Raw genomic sequence first — 21,687 nt, 5'->3', positions numbered from 1 at the left:
GACATCTTGCTGATTGTCTTCCCTTCTCTTCCTGTGGTTCAATTACACACACTAAAATGTTCAAACCTTTCTGTGGCCTGAGGCAGGAGGCAGACTGATGGCTACACATTAAGTTGTCTTCTTCAGGTATACACTTTCTTGTTGTCACTTCCACCTCGACAAAAGGTCAACTGCTGCTTGTTACTCCGTCCTGACAGTTAACACCCGGCCCCAGGCTGGGGAGGATACGCCGACATCATTGGAGGGCTACATGACACACACGCACATACACACTTTCACACATAAATCCAAAGGCTTACACTTGTCTCACACGCGCACACTAAAGGAAAACATACAGCAACCAGGAAAACCTTGAGGAATCTGCTGAGTGGTCGGTATAGCAACCAAATCCCCAAAGCAAACCACACCATCGTCTGTCTTAGAGCGCACGCACGCACACACACACACACGCACACACACACACACACACACACACACACACACACACACACACACACACACACACACACACCACACACACACACACACACACACACACCACACACACACACACACACACACACACACACACACACACACAGGATCAGAAAGGTGTAAAACTTTCTATAAATCCTTTTTTCTCTCTTGCTTTTATTTTCCCTTTCTTTGTATTCTCTCCATCCTCACCTGTTCTCGCACCTCTTTGTCTCGGCTCCTTTCACTGCAGCTTTTCTAATAGCTGGTTATATTGTTCCACCTTTTCTCTCTCTTCTGGCTGCTGCACCTGACTACTTTTCACTTGAGTAAAAACTTTCATCAAGTCTGGCCTAACCCTATCCCTTTGGAGGAGATTTAAGTTCAAACATTTCCCTAAACCTAAATAGAAAAAGCACCTCACACATATACAGAGTAAAATGGACCCTAAATGTGACATATACTACCTCATATTCCCACTGTTCCAAAAACAAAGCGCAGTGTGTACATTTGTTCTGAAACCAGCTGGGTAAGGTGCAACATTTACCACAGACGTTTCCTTTTGGGTTTATATTTGGCAAGAGCAATACATTTGCTCAGTTTGAGCCCTCAAAACTAAAAAAGCAATTCATCATTTTAATGACACATCCCTCCCAAATGAATACAGGCAAAAAGATTTATGAAGACGATAAATGTAACTCACTGAAGGAAAAGGGAAAGCCAATGTGGGAACAATTTGCTACTTTGAAATTTGTCTTGTGTTTGTAATGGTGGGAAAAACCAAGATTTAGTGCTTAATTTATAACAGCTAGCTTCTGGGTAATTTAATAAAAACGTATAAAATGTCACTGTGAAATTAGATGTATTTTTGTGTCATTGTAGACTGAGGATGTATTTGTTATTGAATGGTCTGCTTTGACATCATCACAGCAGCTTTACTCATGACTGTGTTGCTCTTATGGAAAATAGTTACTACACTAAAAAGCTATATTTTATTTCGTTTTTTCACTTTGCTGGTATTGAGTTAGGTATATAAAGCCATTATAGAACTCCCTTTTCTTGAGGTTTGCATAAAGTATATTGTAGGTAAATGAAATAAAGTAATTTAATGTGACATTTTTGCTAATAAATGTGTACAATCAGTGTTTATTACATTTTGATAAACCAGCCTCTTATGAAAAGAAGTATCATACACAGGTTCCACTTCATTTGAGATTTTGAAAAACTTGTGACAAAAGCTGAACATTAGTCACCTTAAAACACCTGCAGGTTACCATCCCCCCTGTTTGTGTTCAAAGAGAAGACTATGCATCAAGACCAAGCCTTATTCATGTAGAAACATTGTTTTAACAAAAGTTGTTTAAGTTTCAACATGTAAATCCAATAAAAACTGCCAACCTGTATTTCCTAAAATAAACACTGTGGCAGTTTAATCTCATTTTGCAAGATGGAGGATACTGGCAAATGGGAATAGTGGGAATGAGGCTTCAGAGGAAAGCCAGCGGGAGAACATTAGGTTCTGCAAACCACCGAAAACCAGAGGGTTGAAACTAGAAACAGCTTATGAAGCATTTTCAGAAACCACATCATGCACAGTGTGCACTTGTGTGAGGGAGTGTGTGTAATAACAATGTGGGCCTTGTATATAAATGCAGATTAAGTTAAGAAAATACAATAATAAGAGGGAATCAATGTGTGAAGATATCAGAATAGACACACCTCAGCAGAGCGTTGAGGGATGAAGGTGATGAATTAATCCAAACAAATCCCTGCTAACAATTAGGATTCACAGGTAAACTGCAGACTCGACACGAAACTGACATTTTAATAAGTACCTTGGATAAAACTGTAACATAATTTCCTTTAACACCCTCTGAGACAAAAAGAAAAAAGATAAAGACTGTCAGAGCCAGAGACATCGTGAACGAGCCATTAACAACTCATGACTTGTTGAAAACTGATCTGATATTTGCTCACCGAAAACACACAAAATTACGTTTTCTTTGTTGGTTTTGTCTTTCACGGACGCAAAAGAAAGGTACATTGAATTTCACGCAGTTTGACAGCGAGCGTATTAAAAAGCCACACCTGTCTCCTGTGATGACAGTGTCTCCAAAACAACCGTGTGACCTGACCTGATTTGGTATCTCATTTTAACAACAAGTAAGCAGGAGAAAATTCATAAACGTTCGTTAATATATAGAAATGTTTATTGATTGGGATAAACCCCTTGAGATGCACCATCTCGTTTTCAAGGGGGTCCCGAAATATATAACAAAGTAAGAAGACCAGCTTATAGGGAGGAAAGTAAGTCAAAGGCCACAAGTCCTACTCCAGTTCAGTGTATGGAGGATGGGGACTGGGTTACATTTTAGGGCAAAATAAGACCTGAGACAGAAAGCTAGGGAGTATACTCTGCTTACATTCATCCTGAAATACTGTTAAGTCAAAACGTGTAAGTGTTTTTTTTCAATAAAGCTGGCACATTATATAAACCACCAGATCCATGGGGTCTGCAGGTGCTCAGTCAGAAACATGTAGGTCTTAAAGATGTTAATAGAAAAAGAACGGTATTTATTTCTACTTACTGTATACTCAATTTCTGCTTAAGCACAAGCATTCAAATATAATACAAATAATTGCATCAGGAAACTGGTCATGTGCAAAATTACCCGAAGCTTACGGGTATCTTCTGCATCCATGGGGCCCGTAAACCATAAATACATTTGTGGCCCAATTGCATCATGGGACAGACTTTGAAGTTATAAGAGATCGGTTGGCCACTATGTCAAATTGGATAAAATCCTGAAGCATATCCTGGAACAACATGTTATATTGTGTTTGTTAGAGTAGATGCAGGTGCGTTTAAGGTCTTATAGTTAGGTAGCTGGTTTCAAGACTTCTTAGAGAACATGCAGAGATTATTCATTCATGCAGAAATGAAAACAGCTTCACAGTTTCACTGCTGCCGACCTTCACCCTGACTGTGAAGCCTCTCCTCACAGTGCTGCAGTGGCAGGTGCTGTGGTTGAATGTGAGGAATCTGAGGTCAGGGTCATTTAACTTATTCTGTCAATGTCAGGTTGCAGGCACGGTGGACACAACTGTGCCATGACCCTCTGAACCAAAGCACAATCAAACACACTCCTGTGGTAAACAACCACCTTCAGCTATAGTGATCCTACTTACATGGTCTCAGTAAATACATCCGCTGTGTGTGTGTGTGCGTGTGTGTGTGTGTGTGTGTGTGTGTGTCTGCAGATTGCCTCGTGCCTTACAGATAAGGCAAGACATAGTTGGTGGCAGATGAGAAATAGTTAACACTCTTGACCGTGTGTGATTGTTTGTGTGCATGTGTGTGTGTGAAGTAAACGGTGTCCTCGACCTGACTTTTATCAGCATTTTGGAGGCAGACACTGTTACTCATTTACAGCAGTGAGCACGCACGCACGCACGCGCACACACACACACACACACACACACACACACACGCACGCACACACGCACACACACACACACACACACACTCGTACCACCACCTGTTGTTGTCTGTTTTAATGATAACTAGGGGGATATTTGCTGTAAGGGAGCCTTATTGACATAACACATACAAATAATGGAGACCGAGTACGATGACAAGAGAGATTGGTTTTTATGAACATCTCTATCTCCAAGTACTTGGCTTCCTACTAGGTAAATAATTGCATATAAGATATAAATGGGTTGAAAGTAAGTGGGTGACCCTGGGAGCCAGAAACAACAGGAACATTAACCAAGTAGCTAGTCTTTATATTAAAAAAGTACTCTTTATTTAAGGTTATTCACTTTAGTGAGGCATCAAGCAAGTCAATCAAATGTCTTTCAGTAACTACAATATATTTTAATACATAGTTAGGACTGCTTTTTCATGCTTAGTGGTTTATTTCCATAAAACATCTATGGAAAACCCAGGATTTAAAGTGATGCTTTTTCATAGTAATTTTATAGATCTGTTGATGAAATTGCTACTTAATTAAAATAAATTCTTGCCTACTAACAATTGATTTAGTCTACGATAACCCTAAACATGAATGTTGATAGACTATTTTATGTAACATTATTAAGGTCTAAAAACCTTTCACTTTTCGACAAGTTCGCTTATCTAGACTTTTGCCCTGCAACTTACCAAATCAATACTTATGGAGTCATCAACAAACATTGCTTCTGTTTGTGCTTAACTCACATTTTTGGCTGCTCCTAACTTTGTTTTCCTTGTTAATGACATAACCGAGGGTTGAAACTATTTTTGTTCACATATTACATTGAACGGTATATCTAGGTATTCAAGTTTCTATGGGCTAATTGTTTTATTTGTAAACATAAAATAATCATGCCAAGCAAAAGCAACTAAGGACTGAATTCCACATAAAAAAGCACAAACTAAAAGTACATGCATTTGATAATTCAGTATTCCTTCTTCTCCGACCTCTATTTCCTCCTCGTCTCCCTCACATTTCCTCCTCCTCCTCCTCCACCTGTGTTTTCTGCTTCACTGGGTGGGGAGTCAGACATTCCAATCATGCACATAACACATAACACACACACATTCCACACCAATCCTCAGCCGTGACTAAGTCCATTTGTTCAGCTCAAGTCCCTGTCTCATTTCCAGGCTACCGTGTGTGTTTGTGTGAATGAGACAGAGAGGATTTAGTGTACATGTGTGTAATTGCATGTGATTAAACTATACAGTAGGCTGTCTCTTTATTTATATTGCCCCATGTTCATTGACATCTCAATGGCTCCTAAAAAGGGAAAAACTGGTAAATGAAGTTGTGACCTTTAACCTTAAACAGTGGATGTTTTAAATCCCTGCCTACTCTGTGTGCTCATCTGTATATTCCCAGGACATCTGGTCAGATCTGTGCAGAACACTATGTTCAATATGAAAGCTGCATTACTCACCACTTATGGTAAAAAAGTAAAAATACCAGCACACAAAGTGTTTGCCATGACTGCAGGGTGATTCAGAAACTGAGCCTGAGAAGTGTTGACTGATAGTGGACACTCCACCAAACACACAGACCCACACAATCCCAGAATACCACCTGCAATCAATCAGTCATCATGTCACTTGTAGCGGTCAGTGTGGACTAATCTGTCTGTAATGTTTCTTTCAACCCTTAAACTTGTTTTCCTCTAATCATTGATAATCATAATTGTAATCATATTAAAGTCAGAAACTGGGAAAACATAGAACCAAGTATATAACAGTCCAGTTGTTCTACCTTTATGCTAGATATAGGCTATTACTACGAGAGCATTTACATCAATAATATCCTAAGTAAAAGTAGCAGCGTAAAATGAATAGCAGTGGAAGTAGTATTACAGCAGCACTGTAAATGTGTCTCATTTTGAGGTTTATTTCTTGCACACTCACAGAGGTGATTCAATTATCTTGGCTAAGATTATACCTTTGTTCAGTGGATGTTAAGCAGATGATGTAATAATAAAGTAATAGAAGGATCAAATTGTTCCGTCTTAACACGTGACAACAAAACTAACAGGAGACTGACGGAGACGTTAAACAAAATCTGGTCTTTACATGCCCACAGAGAGAGGGGGTGTAATCAGGGGCCTTAAGTGAAAACACCTGTGCAGGTGAGGCGTGGGCGTGTAGGAGCTTTAAGTATCAGTAAGTGAAAGTACTTGTTTGGCAGAGTGGACATATTAAGATTTCTTTATTCAAATATCACTTTATAATTGATTCAGTATACTAATATAAGCAGCATGAATGGTTTGAGCCAATTTGAACTACTTTACAACCTATCATATCTTTAAAACAGATAATAATATGTACAATTTGTGTGTTTCTCAAATGTAGTAGTGTCCAATCATTGAGTAGCTCTCAAGGGAAAAACACATATTTTCTAATTTAGTTTTTTTCTTTGAATGACATGCTTAAAGTAAACCTAAGAAAAACCCACCGGATTATCATAAAATTGCATTAGCACAGAGCTTAAAGAAGCCTGTTATCCTCAGCTGAAAAAGGTTGACAATACTGACAATAGTGCAACAATTACAATAATCACATACAATACAAAACTTAAGCGCAACACAAGCTACATACAGTTCAAAACCTTTATTTATCCAGGTAAAATCCCATTGAGATCAATGATCTCTTTTTCAAGGGAGACCTGCAGCAGTAGGTTCCACAAGAAGACATACAAACATAAACAACAGAACAACAAAAGGACATCATACAGCAAAATGTACAGGGATTACAATTTACATATTTAATCACATGTACAGGTACCAACAGCATCTGATTGTGTAGCATCCAACCGAGCTTTAAAAACATGTAGTGGTACTAGCTTGGTAATTTTCCATTCTTTTTGCAGACTGTTCCAAGTTAGTGGAGCTGCACATCTAAAAGCTTTCTTCCCTAAGACAGTCCTAGCACTTGGCACATTTAATAAAACCACAGCATGCGATCTCAGGCAATAAGTACTTTCAATTCGCAGAGAGATCAGGGAGCAGATATAAGATGGTAGTTTATCCAACATGGCTTTGTAAATGAAAAAGTACCAGTGACTGAGCCTCCGTACAGTAAGTGATGGCAAAACCGCCTTGGTATACAGGGTACAGTGATGCGTAAGTGCTTTACAATTTGTCAAAAATCTCAGTGCACTGTGATACGCAGCATCTAACTTGACCAGGCAATGGGCAGGTGCATTCATATATAACAAATCAAATCACCATAGTCCAGCACAGGTAAAAAGGTCACAGTGACTAGCCTTTTCCTGGCCTCAAGCGAGAAACAGGACTTATTTCTGTAAAAGAAACCTAGCCTAACCCTCAGCTTTTTAAGCAGGTTATTTACATGACATTTAAAAGTGAGACAATCATCAAGCCAGATACCCAGGTATTTGTAACAGGTAACCACTTCAAGTTGTATTCCTTGCGTAGTTACAATATCCAAAGCAGTCTCCGGTGTATTTTTTAGCTTTAGCTTTAGAAAAGAGCATTACCTTGGTTTTATCCACATTTAAAAGAAGCTTAAGCTCAGAGAGCTGAGCCTGAATAATGTTAAAAACAGCCTGTAATTTAACAACAGCCTCGTTAATCGAGGGACCTGCACAGTACATAACGGTATCGTCCTCATAAAAAAGTTGTATAGTTGTATCTAAACTAAACCAATACACCCAAACTGTTAAACCTCCACTACACAGCTGATCTGAGAGCTTTCCTTTTCCCCCACCTTCTCCTTTTTCCACCACATCTCACCACCTTCGCTAAAGCTGCGACAACACAACAGTTAATTCCCAGAAAGCAGCCCATAAGTATCTTTGTTAATTACGTGTGGAAGAATAGGCCCATTGTGTCCCTGTGTGATAATGGTGCCAGCACAACAGTGGGATTAGCTGGGGATAATACGTATGCTGAGCTGACCAATGTGATGAAGGGCCATGTAGTGGGAAATAATCAACACAGTTAACCGGTGTGCAGGCTTTCAGCTGGACGTCAGCACTGTGTGCTTACTGGCAGGGGATTAATGTTCCCGGTTGTTTCACTGCGGCTGTATCCAAACGTCTGGAGAAACTCTGTTCTTTATTTTTATACGGATCTGCTCAATGTTTTGCCTGTTACTTTAGGAATTATGCAAGAAATGCCACGCATGCTATTCTCTGTTGCTTCTCTAATTATTAATAATAATCAACACCGAATGCACTGTCTACTTTGGCTGCTTGTGAAATCCTGAAAGAGTTGTACCACATTGTGTCAGAACACTCTGTCTTCAGAGTTATGAACTCTTGACTTTTGTCTATGAGCAGGAGTTCTAGCTCAGTGTAAGAGTTTTCGTGGCATTAAATATATTTTAGTTTTTTCATAGTCAAAACTATTTAGAAAGACATGTGCAAAACAACAACGAAACCAAATAGACAACTTTAAAATCAGGTCAATTGTTTCACTATCTGCACAGCCACATTTCTTAGATTAAAATAAGAACGACCTCCTCAAATGTTATATCCAAAAACTATTTTTCCATGTCCGTCCAAAGCATTTCGTATTTTTATAAATCTAGGCATCTGTGTGGAATTGGCATGGCCTTTGATCAATATAATTTAATCAGTTGATCCTTGAGTCAAAGCACACTTTTTCCCTAAAGGTATTGCGGTATTGAGTTCCCGCTAATGGGACTTATACAAATGAATGGAAAACCTGAAAAACATAAATCCGTTTTTACAGACAGATTCAACAAGTTTAAAGCCAAGCCACACATTTTTTAAGACGGGCACTTCCAGTGAATTTCACTTGATGTAAAGCTAAATGTACAAATCCTAAAAAACAGACTTAAGGCATCAGTAAATGCCAACAGAGGATATTTTCTCCCACACCTTTCCGACAATGGAATTTGGGATGCTGGTCGGCCAAAGATGGCAAATTATGTTAAATCTGACAAAATGTATTAATGTTAATCTTGGACATCTTTTATTCTTAGATACAATATTATTGTGGAGACAATAACAAATTGATCGTCTAGCCACAAAGGCACAGTCACCAGTGTATATGTCCCCTTGAGTTCCCATCTTGCAGAACCCACCCCCACATCTCTCACAGTCCTCTCACATTCCCGCTGCAGTATGGATTCCACATGGACAGCTGGCACTGGGAGACAGACGAGTGCGTTTGTGTCCCCTCATGTGTGTCGGAGGATCGCTCTGTCACTACAATGAGAGTAGCAAGTCTACCTTAAGTGGGCCTGAGCCAGTGTTGTATGATCACTGTTGTCGGGGCTAACCTCTTCACTTTAATCAGCAGGTTGCAAGGAAGGGAACTTGGTGTGTGTGTGTGTCTTGGGAAGTTGTAGCATCTTTCATCGACCAATAAACGATATAAACATTGCAATGCTCCGTTCACAACTATTGCCTACTTCATACTTAAAGAGCCTGTGACACGAGTTTCCCCCATCATCCAAACCCATCAATTTGAGTAAATATGGTCCCCTTGAAAACCGTTACTGAACTGATTTTGGATATGTGTACTTTGATAACCATTAATCTGCCCTTCAATGTTGACCATTTCCTGGATCTGCTCGGGGATTCTTCAAGTCCCGCCAAATTACGTGTGACGTCATTGCGGGCACAGCGCTCCAGCTGCACCGTTCAGGATCCCAGCATCTGCATGTAAACGCAAGATGGTGCACACAGCAGCAAGCTCAGACAGCTCAGACAGTTTAATTTTGAACGTGTCTGAGAGCTCATATGAGGCTGAAGGATCGGTTTATGTTGTATCTGTTAGAAGTTTAGGAATTAGGTGCGTCAATATGGGCGATAATACGGTCATGTGGTGGAATGGGACTAAAAATCATCCCGGGACTCTCGACCGGCCCACTTCGGTACCGCTAGTAAATTGTCAACGGGGGGAGTGGGGGATGTCAGGGGCGGCGGGTGCTGTAGATAGTAAATGTAAATATGTAAATATTTGTGTCACTGCATCCTGGTAAAATACAAATATAATGCAATGTGTGTGTCTTTGACATTAGCGCTGCCAGCCACCTGTGCCCTGTACTACGAAGCCAGTTCAACAGACCCTAGATCAGAGCCTCTGCCCTGGATATGTTTGAGTAACAAACAAACTAACAACAACAAACTAACAAACGAGATCTCGCTAAGCGGTCCTACGAGTCGACGCTGGTTATCAACTCGGTAAATCAAGCCAGGGTTTCTCTCACCAGCTGAGAGCGCGTTCACGTCTAAGACACGAGTGGATCTGACTTTAATTACATTTGACTCGAGTGTTTCGTCAACATAATGTGTTGCTAAAAATAATACTTCTGCATACAGTATGTGACACTGTAAGTGTTGCACGGCCAGATACGGCAGATAAGGGAATATATGATATATTATGATATTATATGATCGATGATCTGATTGATGATGTAATATGAATGATAAGTGCGACACGTCGGCGTCTTCTCTGCATAGGCCTACGGCAGTTTAAACTGTATTTCCTTTATCCTGTAATATGACTTGAGAGATTTAAACTCCGCACACTGAGTTGATCTCTTTTCTATAGATGCCGGAGGCGGGCAGCGTCAGGTAAAAAAAGTTATTTAGCCTTCCCAAACCTGAGCCTCACGCGCCGCCTATGGGGGATGTGCTAGTGACTTATCCGACCGGCCCACTTCGGTACCGGCCATCGGGATTCGTCCCGATGGCCAGTCCGCGACTGCACCCAGCCCACGTAAACTGTCAACGGGGGGAGCCTAGCTGCGGGGAAACGGTGGACCTAGTGTCCCGATCGGAGTGGGAATAATAATAATAATAATAATCCGTGCATTTTATCCAATTAATCCATGTTGGTGTACTACAACTACAAAAAGCATCGGTTTGTTTTCTCATCAGGAAATGCAGACCGGCTCAAACAAACGATTTTTAATCATCATTCTCACGATCATTTAATGTATCATATGTTCGCCGAATTGACATGAAAGCACTAATAAATGTAGTTTCATCCACTTGAGTTTACAACTACAAAAATAATCGATTTGTTTTTATATCACATCCTACGGGAGGAAATTCAGCAGCTCTCACTACCGATTTGTAATCCTAATGTAATCATCATCTTCACCACGATCATTTATGTTTATGTTCGCCGAATTGAGATGAAAGCACTGACAAATATGAATATACTGTAGTCAACTTCATTAAAACGTTATTAACGTGCCTAAACTCAGTAATTCACAATTTCTACGCATGACAACACACTTTGTCCGTGTTTGGCTCTCTCGCCGCACAGTGAAGCGTTCCGAAATTATTGATATTTAACGGAACGGTATCGCTTTTTCTTTTTTAAACTGACGGTTCGAGATTACTAGTAGCCCAATATTTCATTGCACAACAGTTGTTGGGATGCTGTCACAGGCTCTTTAACATAACTTATGCTATCTCTACTAGCGCACATGCTAGCAATTAAAAACCTGAGACAACTTTTTCCTTAGAAGTAAAAAAAAAATCAAAAACAACCTAAACTTTAAAAATGTTTATATAGTAATTTATGACGATGCATAATATATATCTACAACTTGGTTTTGCACCCCAAAAGGCTCTTTCTCATCCTTTGGCATGACAAAGAGCACAACTTAACAAGCACAATATGTCATAGCTAGAATCTACAGCTTACAAAAACTATTTCCTAAAGCTGTCTGCCTTAACTTCCTGGCCCTGATCAGACTCCACTTCCTGTCAAAGGTCATCTGTATGTCTGATAAACTACCAAGGACAGAGAGCGTGCCCAACTGTCCATAACATGTCAATCACATTTCAGACTGAGGTCATAGTGGTGGTATTTTTCTGGTTTAGGGTAACCTTTTTCTCCTGTCTTTCTGTCTATCACAGTAAATAACACACACACACACACACACACACACACACACACCACACACACACACACACACACACACACACACACACACACACACACCACACACACACACACACACACACACACACACACACACACACACACACACACACACACACACACACACACACACACACACACACACACACACACACACACACACACACACACACACACACACACACACACAGCTGCCATAGTGCTGTATCACCCTCAACCAGACCCAATCTGACAGACCCAAGCCCAAAGAAAACAAGAGTCTGTGTCTCCTGTCCCAGCGATCACCTTTCAACATCTCATTTGTAAGGCCATCAGGAAAAACAGCTGGAGACAGTGTGTACGTGTGTGTGTGTGTGTGTGTGTGTGTGTGTGTGTGTGTGTGTGTGTGTGTGTGTGTGGTAGGTGGGGGTTAAGGAGGTTGGAAAAAGTCTGATTGAAGGGTAGACAAGGCAGAGAGAAACCAGCAGAGACAAAGAAAGTGGTAGAGGAATTAAATTGTCAGAGAGCGAGATAGAGAATGACAGAGAGAATAGACAGATCAGAGAGAGATGATGTAAAGGCAGCAGAGTACAGACAATTAGCGCCATGACACCCGTAAAGACCTCCCTGTGGACTGTGTTTCTCTCTTGTTTCAAATGTTCTTGTTTCAAAGAAAATAGTCTATTGATAATCCAAAGTAACATGGAACACTATTTCACTGGATTCACATTTAGATGGAGAACTAAATCATCTGTTGGATGTTAGGGTAGAGGTTGAATAGTAGCCCTTCAGTGGCGGCACCAGAGATTTCATTTTGGGGGTGCTGTGGGGTAGCTTGACGTTTCATAGAGGGTGCTCAAACATTTAGGGTTTCCAATTAATGTACCGGTCGCTACAGTGGAATGTTCTACTGCAACATTCGCACATACACAGTGTACCCATGACTCTTACAATGAAGTTTAAATGTTTTTAAATATTGAAGTTAAATGCATCAATCTGGTGCACTTTGAGAGCAAAGTTAAGAGATCTCATCTCTCAACACCCATATGAAACAGAACTGTAAACACATTTTCTATTTCTTTAAGGGTATTTTACAAATAACTCCCCTTTTAAACGGTATATTTGTTTTACTGTAATATTGTATTTCATAGCCTACCTGTTTTTCATTTATTCTCTTATTTGTTTATACCTATAATGATCATATACACGTGTCGTATGCCTCGGAAATACTTGTTTACATTAATCGTGACCAAACCATTTGAGACCCACTGAGATAACTTAGACTAAAGTTAACTATCTAAACACTCAGAGAGTCCTTTACCTCACCTGAGTCTCTCAGTCTGACAGGAGAGGACTTTCCCTTCACCTTGTTGTGGAAACAGCTCCTTATATCCATTAGAGTAGCTAGCTAGCACCAGATGCTAACAACAACGATCTCCGGTACCAGTGCGCGCTCTCTCTCTCGCGCGCGCACGCACACAAAATGGCTCGTGCCACACACACACACACACACACACACACACACACACACACACACACACACACACACACACACACACAGATAGTCACATAATAACTATAATTGATAACTTAATTTGTTTCTGTGTTGCCAATACTGACCAGACTACATTTAAGTAGGTGTGTCTTTGTCCATTTACGTATTATATTATGTCAATAAGTTCTCCCTCTGATATAATACATGTGTTCATGATGCTAAATCAAAAAACTACTTTTCTTTTTTAAATGAATGAGATATTACAGCTTTAAAACACACATACCTCATGGTATTGTTACTCTCTTACATTTAAGTGTTAACACTAACAATGTAGTCAGTATCTTCATAAAAGCTGGATTTAATGTATTAATGGATGTTTGTTAATTCTGTTTCTGACCCCATGTCAGGGAGGTTACTGAACGGAGACAGAGGGGAGATAAAGGAGTGAAAGCAGTGTGTGTTGTCCTGTGGGGCTCCTGGTGTGTTATTACAGTCTCCTCTGGTGCTGGCATGTGCTTTCTCTGACCCTACCTCACACACACACGCACAAACGTACCCACGCAGGCTAGCACAAAAGCTACGCACACACTCCCTGACCCCCCCCGATCCACTGGCTGACCTCTGACCCGCGGTGCTGTAGCATTGACCAAACATACCCCAACCCCACTGAGACCACAATACAGCACTGTGGCGCCACGACCCACACAATACTGCACTATGTAGGAGAGACAGAGAGAAGCTGGGAAGAAACAGAGTAAGAGGGAGAACACAAAGAAACTTTGACATAAGTAAAATGACACATTCAAACAAGGAGCTCATACAAAGTCATCCTCAACTACCTGCTACTACGATGACCATGAATACAACCACAATGTAAGAAACGTGCTTTGTCTAAACTCAGATGCATCTCCTCTCCTCCCTAAATATCATTCTAATGTCCCAATGAAAACAATTTACCCCTGCAATATATATATATATGCAATAAGATAAGCTCATACTGTCTCTGCGTGTACCTACAGCAGTATGCATATATGCTGTGATTTAAGTACAGCAATCAGTTCTCCCAATCTGTTCCTTATCAATCTTCAGTTTGACTTTGGGAACGTCTCTTTACTTTATCAGTATAAACTCATGCTGTGCAGTCAAACACTCTTCAAACAAAAATACCTTCATTTACTCTATTGGAGCTCACACAGTTTCCATACATGCCAAATATATGTAGAGATGAATCTTGGGGAAATATGTAGGAAGATATGCTTCAAATGACAAGAACATTCCCAATTGAATGCATGGTGCAGCCATAAAAGCATAGTCTAAAGGTTCTATATTTAACTCAATGTAAACATCATATAGCAAACATATATGGTGTGGCACAAGAGGATTTTAACAGCCTTCTATATTCCCTAAAGGGGGGATAGAGGGTAAACTGATGTCAAAGTGCCATTGTTCTTTAACATCTCTTTCTTTGTCTCTGACTATTTCTCTCCACAATGCCTTCTTTTGCTATCTAATCTTCTCCTGTTGCTCTCCTCTCTGCTGCACCCCCTCTACAAACACGCATCACATTTTCACATCCATGCGACACGCTGTCAACCCCCACAGAGAGCGTCCAGACAGCCCCATTACCACCCCACCATTAGCAGAGTCAAAGCAAACATTGACTTTATCTAAATGTGGGCTAATAGCCTTTAACATTAACAGGCACCCGTAAAACTCTAAAGGAGATCAGGGGAAGCAGAGGTGGGTTGTGGGGGGGGAGAGAGGCTGCTCCTTACGGTCCCTGCAAATGGGTTCATGTCACAGTTGCTTAATATCTTTTGGAGTCGAACACAGACATAGATACGTGTAGGTAATGCTGGCTTTTTAAACCGTTTCTAACAAGAACATAAGCGGAAAATCCCACATCACTCAGACTGTCGATATAAAAAAAATAACTCTTCAAAGTCAAACTCTATTCAAACTAAATGTACAATTGACAATAGAATAACAAAGAATATGTTTTTTATGTGAGAATCATTCTCTAATTTCTAATTTAACGTTGTTCTGTTAGCCACAGCTCTATCCAAACAGTCAAATAGACAACATTTGGCTCTTGCATTAGGATTTAACAAGAGGAACTGGAAGAGTCATCTGTGTCCTTTGAAGCTTCCCTTTGTCTGTTAATCACCGTGTAATTGAGAGACACGTTTCTCACATTCAAAGCACACAATTAACACATTGACCATTTAGAAATAATAAATGAATCATTATAATAGAGTCACCCTGAAATACTTATTAATTTCCTTTTTTCATTCAATCTTAAGCTAATCTAAAACAAGGTCAAAGACAAGTTTTAGATTCAGTTCTTCACTAACTGAAACATATTGTACATCAAAACCCTCATCTGTGAATGCTGAGGAAAGTTCCCCCCTTCTGGATGCATTTCTTTCTACAAACCTGCGTCTGGCGGGCAGATGCCCATCAGGCCGTATAATGGTTATCAGCATGTCAAATGGTATTTACGATAGTTAGCTGTGACTTAGGACGCTTTGCATGCTTAACAAACAAGAGTGAGGATGGAGGGGATTTACTGACGTAAGTCTATAAAGTGTGCCTGTTTACAATGAGGTGAAGCAGTGTGTTTGAAGCATCTGTCTGCGGTATGCAGTTGTTAACTCTATGAGGAATCAAGATGCTCTCCTCCTTTCTTCACATGAAGAGAGGCAGATGCCTGCCACAAATACCACAGTGGACTTTATCACAACATCTAATATCATGGTTAATCAGTACCGAACACAGTGTGTGGAGGAACTACACATGAATGTAGTTTAAGCATAAAATAACATCATTCATTAAATATTAACCCTTTTTATTTATTGGTCACCTATAACTCCTTGTTAAATGACGTTCTGTGTAACCACGGCCATTGCTTTTGAAACTGAAACACTCTGAGCATACATGTATCAACAACACATTTCAGTCATCAGTAATGTGCGCCTTCATCTGTTTTTAGTACTTCAGCTCTTTCTCCACTACTTCTCCCTGATCCCTGCAAGTTGGAAACTACTCCCAGGGTGTTTCTCAATGTCGAGTAAAGCTGCTCCAGAGCCACTATTTCAAGCATACTACGTCATTGAGTGCCGCCGAAGGACTGTTCCAAAGTCCAGCATACTTGGAATTCTACCGAGCCCGGCGTACTTCGAAGCGAGAAATTTCGAGGCTGCACATGTGTAGACTCCGCGGTCTTAAAATCCCCACAATGCTTTGCGCACGGACCAATTTCCCCAAATCTATGGCGGAAAATGTAAGGCCTCTCATATGACGCACACCTGCACACTTGCTCGCCTGTTCCACTCTTTGTTTTCCGAATGCCAGGAAGTATTCTTGCCTCGCTTCTGAAGCAAGTGACTCGGAAGACACGTGCTACCAAGCAAGCATACTCGACATTGAGAAACACCGACAATATGCAGAAACGATTTAGCTTGATGTCCAAGCAGGTAAATGGAACAGGGAAAATTAGAGACGGAACAGTTATCTGAAACCACGGACACCTCTCCTATTTACTGAGCGTCTTCATAGGAAGTCGCCTTACTTTTACAAAAGCTTAAAACTCTACTATCCATAGCTTCTCCGATGACTGTGTGCCTCCTCCTCCAGCGCTTTTTACCTAACCACAATTCTCTCCTACCCATCATTGTTAGTGTTAGCATGCTAATTACATTCCTCAGTAATGAGTGTGTGGGACAGGAGGTTGTTAAGTGATTGTGGGCTATGTGTGTGTGTGTGGTTGTGGGTTTGTGTGTGTGTGTGCTTACATGTGTTAGGTCATATTTATGGCTAGCATCTTCTAGTTGTATATGTTTTCAGCATGTGTGTATCGGCTGTTTACACTCTGCACTGTTTGCAGAGACGATGCTCTCTTGTCTCTCTGTTTCTTTGGTGCATCTCTGTTTTTTGGCAGCTTCGATAAAGTGACGATGGATTTTTAATGTGTTTGTGGCTCTTTACACTTGGTAATACAACAAGTGAACCCTCTCATCTTTTTCCTCTCACTCCCTCTGAAATGGGTGGTCTAATGGAACACATGTCATTGTTTAGACAATGCACACAAACCCACATTTATCATCTAACTTTTTGGTATATGCTTTCTTTTCTGAATCTGCTTCAAAGGATTAGTGTAGAAGAGGCAGACATGATGGATGTGATATACTTGCTGTAGGTTGTGGCGGAGACAACATTAAAATCTGTCCTGGAGTAACTTCAATAATTACATTATAATTATTATCCAAACTGTTGCAGTTGTTTGGTTTACATAAATACCATCATGCTGATAACCATCTGACATACACTTGGCATTTCACATCACATTCACAGTTAATGTATGTTTGTGTGTGAGATGGCAAACAGAAACAAAACCACTGAGAAATAAACAACTTTTAATCTGTGCAATGCAATGTCTTATGTTATTTGGTATTTCAATCCCCACAAACCACCTCCATTATCATCGGCCCAGAGACAGAACGGAGGTAAAGGTATTTAGATTTCGGGTTTTTTAGATTTTTCCCTTTAAACTGTGGGTTTTCTCTGGAAGTTTTTCCTTGTACGATGTGAGGGTCTAAGGACAGAGGGTGTCGTATTGTCATACTGATATTCTGTACAAACTGTGAAGTCCACTGAGACAAATGTAACATTTGTGATATTGGGCTATATAAATAAACATTGATTGATTGATTGATAGATTTCGGGTTGATTTGGAAAATAGAGAAAAATGTCCTGGAAGCTGTACTTGTTGGTGCAATATTGTGATTTGGCTTTACGGCAAGCTAAAATTGCATATGATGTTAAAGAAAGAGAAATGGAACATTTTCTCGGATGAAAAACTATTCAGTGTAAATAGTATAAGAACGGCACATTGTTCACAGGCATCCAATTATTGAGCTACATATCAAGATTTAATTTGCACTTAATGAAGTGGGACGATCATAATGAAATTTCCCTGACATCATCCTCAAGAATAGATCCTTGCATTTGCCACCTAATAGACTGATGTTTGCGGGATACCAATTTATAAATCTCTGTTAAGTGAAAGAGATTGTAGATGGTAAAGATGGTAGTTTTGTCATTTATAATGGGATTGTTTTGCAGGACACAGCATACCATGTCTCGCAAGGGACATCTATCTGACCAATCAGTCTGCAGCTTCTAAAAGTGATACTTCTTTAGAACCCTGACAGAGGTGAAAAATAATAAGGTATGAGGTAATATCCACAACTTTCACAATTAGTAATCCCCAAAAATGAACTGTGCCAAGCAAGTTGAGTGGATTGGTACTCTACCATGCGGTGGAAATGCTGCATACCTCTGTCTGGAGTTGCAGGTAGCCCACAATGCTTTGGCCTACTGCTAGTCTATGACCTCTGCATTCAAGCTCAATGTTGTTCAGCTAACAGCGGAGAATGCTAATCTCTCAGCTGCTCAGTCTCATGCTCAGCCACACACACGCACACACACATGCACACAGAGGCCCAGACACTGGTTCACACAGCAGGGTTGTGTAAGCCTCTGGTGTGTGTGGTTTATGTGACTCTCTGCTGTAATAAGGGGCATAAATGTTGCGTCTTTATCTTTCTGTTCCTATCTGGAGGCTAATCTCTGTCTGCATCCTGTTCCTTCTCTTTGGCTTCCCTTTTCCTCTCTTTATCTATATCTCTTCCACTCGTTCTGTCCTGTTCCAGCCCTCAATCTCTTATTTTTTCTCTTCATCTGCAGAGATCCAACAAAGCTTTTAGCATTCCCACTGTTCCTGCTTACATTCGCTGATCGGCACACGCAGTGGAAAACTGCCTTCAGTGCCATCTGATGCTCAGCACTCACAGACTCCCAAAACACCCAGGGAGAAGTAACTTATAAGTTATAACAAATCTATTTTACATTTGGCCTTTCTCGCATCCAATCATTAAAGGAATTATTTTTTGCTCTTTCTTTAAGGCTTGAGTCACACTGCAGTATTTTAGTGCAATTATAAAGAAGTTATTGGAGAGTACTCTCTGGATTTAAACAGTAGCAGAATTATATTTATTGTGACTGAATGCAGTGTGTGCAAAAGCGGTTGCAGAGACGAGATAACGCCACAAAAGAGTTCATGTTTTCAAATCATGTCCAAATGCGTCTTATGATATTTAGCTATTTATTGTTCATTGTTTACACAGTTGCCCTGAGTAACCCCTCTCCAGTATGCATGTTACTCTGGGACACATCAGTAGTTACCAAATCCCTAATAAAACTGTTTCTGTAAGTCATTTCTTAGAGTGCAGTGGAGAACAGGACAAGGGGAGGACTATGAGAGGAGGCTTGTCCTCATTAGCTTCTATTTGATTTGTCCACTGTCGTATAACATGTTGTACCCATTTCATCTGTAAAACTGTTCTGAATTAATTCTTCAGTAACTTAAGTATATTTTTCCTTCCCAAATGACAGCGAATAACTGGTAACAGTTGTAAATCATATATTGTTTACCGTTCCAAAGGCTGTCTTATTTACAGTTTTTGGTCGATTTGATATAAGCTTTTTTCCAGCTTAAGTGATATACTGCAGACTTGCTTGTTTCTGAGTTGTTCCCTGACAGCTTTTGCACTGGGGCCACTGGCAGATGCCCTTTACTGCCTGCAAGCTTGTTGGACTAACACATTGATTTTGCTTAACATCGACTACCTTGAATTGTTTAATGTATATCAAATTCAATCCAGGGGATAATTGCAGGTAAATCTTGCAGGATTTGGTTGAGTTTGCCTCAAATAATCAAAGATCAAACTCCTGCTTTTTACAAAATCGGTAAAAAATCTGCAATTTCCTGCATTCTTTTATCAGATTATTCAGCTTTTCTGTTAAACATTAAACTTTGAGACGAGATACAGACAGAGAACAGATGACTTCCTGCATTACTCGAATACAAAAACCACAAATTCACAATTACATGGTATGAACCTCAGACCACAAGGCCACTAAAGCCCAGCGTCCCACTCCACACGCATCCTGTATAAATGCCTTTGGCCTGCCACTTTATAGTCTTCAGTCATTGTAACAGATAACAACACAGATAACAAAACACAATACTACATTTGGCAAACATGGAACCGAAGAGAAATGTTTTCTTCAACATTTCACAGTAGCTTTAGATAGATCTTTACATTTTCACAAAGAGATTAGATCTGTCCGGCAACCCGAGTCCAGCCAATCACAGATAAAGGAGAACATAGCTCCTAATAGGTAAATTAGAGCATTTTGTCCCCTCTGTCCTCTCCATGCTCTCCTGTCCTCTCTCTCACACCCCTTCCTATAATCTGTTTCCTTCCCTTGTCCATTCCTTCCTTCCTCACTCTTCCCTCTAGTTCCTCTTTTCCTTTCCCTCCTTCATCAAATATGACTCCAGTCTAATGTCCAGAGTCCTTTTTCTTTCCATCTCTCTCCTCTTGCCTCCCCTGCACCCCCTTCTTCTGTCTCTCTCTGCAGCCTGCCCTGGTTTCAATGACAAACTGCAGGCGGTGAGGGGGAGTAAATGCTGTAGCATTGCACAGCAAACATCCCTAATAGGCTAATCTAATCTCATCTCTTTGCGGTCTATGGGCCTGTGTTTACTTTCGGCCCCGTGTCTGCACGCTGGCTCCGCCTCGCCTCGCTGAATGCTGCTTTCTTCCCGCTGAAAACTCATCATTGGCGTGATCTCGGGAGCGGGCGCTAGCACGGCGACAGTCTGCCCATTAAGCCTGCAGGCTGGGTTTTGTTCTCATCTATGTACAGCTTCTGTAGCTTTTTGTTTTAGTTTCAATTAAAGAAACAAAGTATCATGCCAAGTACCGAGGATACTGCTCTGTGACTGACCCTGGCCACTGAAGTCCCCTGTGGGGCTTTTCAATTTAGAATAGAAATACTGAATTGTACCACACAGCCAACAAGGTAGCATCTTTGCTAAATAAGCAGGATGTAGAAAACCACACTACAAATGTGAAAGTCCCAGGCGGGTGCAAGAATACTTGACAGTGACTGAATAGCAGCCGAAGTCAAAGGTTCACTGACTATCCAAAGAGCAAAGGCATTCATTGAGTAAAGTTCAACCAAGGACAAATATCTGCAGATATTCCAATATCTGAGCAAATGTATCAATGCAGAAAGACCCAATGTATATAAATGCTTAAAAAGCACAATGTTTTACAAAGCATACTATCAACGTCCAGGTGACGGAAAGAGGAAAAAGACAGAGACACTCCTGCTACCGTCCTCCTGACTTTAGAACAGCAGTGTGACAGCAAGAATGCAAAAATAGTAAATGTAACTACGGAAAAATGACTCCGGCTGAACTTTTGGAAGACACTTTTACA

General features: G+C 40.5%; 1 protein-coding gene across 1 annotated transcript in view; it reads right to left on the bottom strand.

The window, feature by feature from the left end:
- Nucleotides 1-21,687, bottom strand: part of LOC117540576 (fibroblast growth factor receptor-like 1) — a 33,990-nt gene that overhangs the window by 9,960 nt on the left and 2,343 nt on the right. The window lies entirely within an intron of this gene.

This window comes from Gymnodraco acuticeps, unplaced genomic scaffold, assembly GCF_902827175.1.
Source record: "Gymnodraco acuticeps unplaced genomic scaffold, fGymAcu1.1, whole genome shotgun sequence".
NCBI classification, from domain to species: domain Eukaryota; kingdom Metazoa; phylum Chordata; class Actinopteri; order Perciformes; family Bathydraconidae; genus Gymnodraco; species Gymnodraco acuticeps.
This window is presented reverse-complemented; position numbering and strand designations above follow the sequence as displayed.